This window comes from Ascaphus truei, chromosome 20, assembly GCF_040206685.1.
Source record: "Ascaphus truei isolate aAscTru1 chromosome 20, aAscTru1.hap1, whole genome shotgun sequence".
In the NCBI taxonomy this organism is placed as follows: Eukaryota; Metazoa; Chordata; class Amphibia; order Anura; family Ascaphidae; genus Ascaphus; species Ascaphus truei.
In genome coordinates this window covers 32,140,176-32,143,600 of record NC_134502.1, presented here as the reverse complement: position 1 = coordinate 32,143,600, position 3,425 = coordinate 32,140,176, and the positions used below count along the sequence as shown (strand labels likewise).

Here is a 3,425-nt window from a genome sequence, read left to right as displayed (position 1 = left end):
TTAGGTCTGTTCCCTAATGTGAAGTGTTACCTGTAACCCCATAAAGAGCCCCCTCGTTTTAATATCCCACAATTAGGATTAATCTGAGAAGCAACATAGGTAAATTATATGGTCAGGTCAGTGACGTGTTTAATGGGTTAAAGGGTTAGTCCCACATAGGGGCAAAGTGACCTAATGACAGGGGGTGAGAGGGGGAGAGTGGGGAGGAAAGGGGGAGGGTGGGGATGAGAGGGGGAGGGTGGGGATAGGAGGGGGAGGGTGGGGATGAAAGGGGGAGGGTGGGGATGAGAGGGGGAGCGTGGGGATGCGAAGGGGAGGCTCTTTCAAATTTTAGTTACGCCGCTGGCCCCTATTAGAATCTCTGTGTTTAAAGGGTCAGTCCCACCTAGGAGCAAAGTGACCTAATAACCGGGATGTGTTTAATGGGTTAAAGGGTCAGTCCCACCTAGGAGCAAAGTGACCTAATGACAGGGACGTGTTTAATGGGTTAAAGGCTCGGTCCCACCCAGGAGCAAAGTGACCTAATGACAGGGACGTGTTTAATGGGTTAAAGGGTCAGTCCCACGAAGGGGCAAAGTGACCTAATGACAAGGACGTGTTTAATGGGTTAAAGGGTCAGTCCCACGTAGGGGCAAAGTAACCTAATGACAGGGATGGGTTTAATGGGTTAAAGGGTCAGTCCCACGTAGGAGCAAATTGACCTAATGACAGGGACGTGTTTAATGGTTTAGAGGGTCAGTCCAACTTACGGGCAAAGTGACCTAATGACAGGGATGGGTTTAATGGGTTAGAGGGTCAGCCCAACTTAGGGGCAAAGTGACCTAATGACAGGGACGTGTTTAATTGGTTAGAGGGTCAGTCCCACTTAGGTACAAAGTGACCTAATGACAGGGACATGGTTAATGGGTTAAATTTCAGTCCCACGTAAGGGCAAATTGACCTAATGACAGGGACATGTTTAATGGCTTAAAGGGTCAGTCCCATTTGGGGCAAAGTGACCTAATGACAGGGACGTGTTTAATGGGTTAAAGGGTCAGCCCCACAAAGGGCCAAAGTGACCTAATGATAGGGACGTGTTTAATGGGTTAAAGGGTCAGCCCCACAAAGGGCCAAAGTGACAGAATGACAGGGACGTGTTTAATTGGTTGAGGGGTTATGAGTAGTTATATATGAGATGGATACATTGTAACTGATCTTCCTGATACAGGTGGAAGGGAACCAGGGGAAGGGGAATGATACGGCTCTGAATGCGATCCAGCTGTACTGTGTTAACAACAAAAACAATTGGGAAAAAACAATCCAGTCTACTGAAGGAAGGTGAGCCTCACATAACATTATCTACAGCTTTCAAAACCTCACAGGTCTCTTCATCACACGTGCCGAGCTTTCCAAACCTCACAGGTGTCTTCTTCACATGTACAGAGCTTTCCAAACCTCACAGGTCTCTTCTTCACATGTGCAGAGCTTTCCTAACCTCCCAGGTCTCTTCTTCACATGTACAGAGCTCGTCAAACCTCACAGGTCTCTTCTTCACATGTGCAGAGTTTGCCAAGCATATATTATGATGACAGGATTTTGGGGTTTATAAGGAGGGGTGTATAAGGGAGTTCCGAGGGCAGCAACATGTTGAGGTATATAGGGAGGGAAATTAAGGCAGCTGGAAGGATAGCAAGGTATTCGAATATATAGAGAGGGGTATCACCAGGAGATTAAGGGGGGGGGGGGGAATACCACTTTATAGATTAAAAATCCCCTTTACTCTCACCCAATTAGAGATACCCTTTGCTCTCACCCTGTTAGAGATCCCCTTTAATCTCACCCTATAAGAGATCCCCTTTACTCTCACTCTATTAGAGATCCCCTTTGCTCTCACCCTATTAGAGATCCCCTTTACTCTCACCCTATTAGAGATCCCCTTTACTCTCACCCTATTAGAGATCCCCTTTACTCTCACCCTATTAGAGATTCCCCTTTACTCCCCTGAAGGACGTAGGACAGGAGTAATAACACGATATAGATAATTGGTTATATCTCCCCTAAAATCCTGTGCCCGTCCTACAGGTCAGGTCTCCTTTGCAAAAGCACCTAGGAAGTTTCCTCTTCACCACTAACCACGTCCTCCTTCTTCTCTCTCAGGTGGGGCTCATGGACCTCCCCTGTGCGGTGTCCCAACGGCAACCTCGTCGCTTTCAACTTGAGAGTAGAGCCACCTCAGGGGGACGGTGACGAAACCGCCGCCAACAACATCATGTTTAAGTGCTCCGACGAATCGATACTAGAGGGATCTGGACTCTCGTGGGGGACATACGGACCCTGGAGCCTGTCCTGCGAAATAGGGATCTGTGGCATCCAGACCAGGGTGGAGTCAAACCAAGGAGACGGAGATGACACGGCCCTCAATGATGTCAAGTTCACCTGCTGTAGCAACTGAGTCTTCTCTCTTCTCAGCTTCCCCATGAAGGGTCTTCAGTTGGTCGACATTAAATCGGGAAGGTCTTTGGGGGGTGGGGGGAAGGGTTAAACCAGCGACGTCTCTAAATATATCTGGTGGAGATAGTTGGAGATGCAGATCTTTTAGGGCCCAAATTAGTTGGACGTTCGTACTTGGTTAATTTGAAATTGTGAAATAAAATTGATATTTAATGTAAAATAAAATGGAAGTATTCATTGTGGCTATTTGGATCCATTTAACTCATATTTGCTCCATATAACCTCTCCCCATAACTCCTCCTATTACCCCATATAACTGCTCCCTATAACTCCTCCTATTACCCCATATACCCGCTCCCTATAACTCCTCCTATTACCCCATATAACCTCTCCCTATATCTCCTCCTATTACTCCATATAACCGCTCCCTATATCTCCTCCTATTAACCATATAACCGCTCCCTATAACTACTTCTTATGTTCCATATTACTGCTTCTTAAACTCCTCCTATTACCCCATATAACCGCTTCCAATATCTACTCCTATTTCCACATATAACTACTCCCTATAACTCCTCCTATTGCTCCATATAAATGCTCCCAATATCTCCTCCTATTAGCCCATATAACCGTTCCCTATAACTCCTCCTATTTCCCAATATAACCCCTCCCTATAACTTCTCCTATTACCCCATATAACCCCTCCCTATAACCCCTCCCTATAACTTCTCCTATTAGCCCATATAACTGCTCCATATAATGTAACTTCTACTGCTTCATTTAACAACTCCCTATAAATTCTCCTATTACTCCATATAACCGCTCCCTATAACTCCTCCTATTACCCCACTTAACCTCTCCCTATAACTCATATTACTCTATATAATCACATATGAAAGAAAGTCATCTCCACATACCAGTTACCCCGTAGACCAGCTAGCAGCATGTTGCAGTATTTGGGATATAATCAGCGCGTGAGTATGAATTTGATGGAT

The 3,425-nt window shown here is 45.8% G+C and overlaps 1 long non-coding RNA gene across 1 annotated transcript; it reads left to right on the top strand.

Annotated features, from left to right (window-relative positions):
* The first annotated feature begins 1,134 nt into the window (after nucleotides 1–1,134).
* LOC142470871 (uncharacterized) lies at nucleotides 1,135–2,655 on the top strand. Its single transcript, XR_012789350.1, has 2 exons — nucleotides 1,135–1,317; nucleotides 2,137–2,655. It is a non-coding gene; the product is annotated as an uncharacterized LOC142470871 (long non-coding RNA).
* Nucleotides 2,656–3,425: the final 770 nt, after the last annotated feature.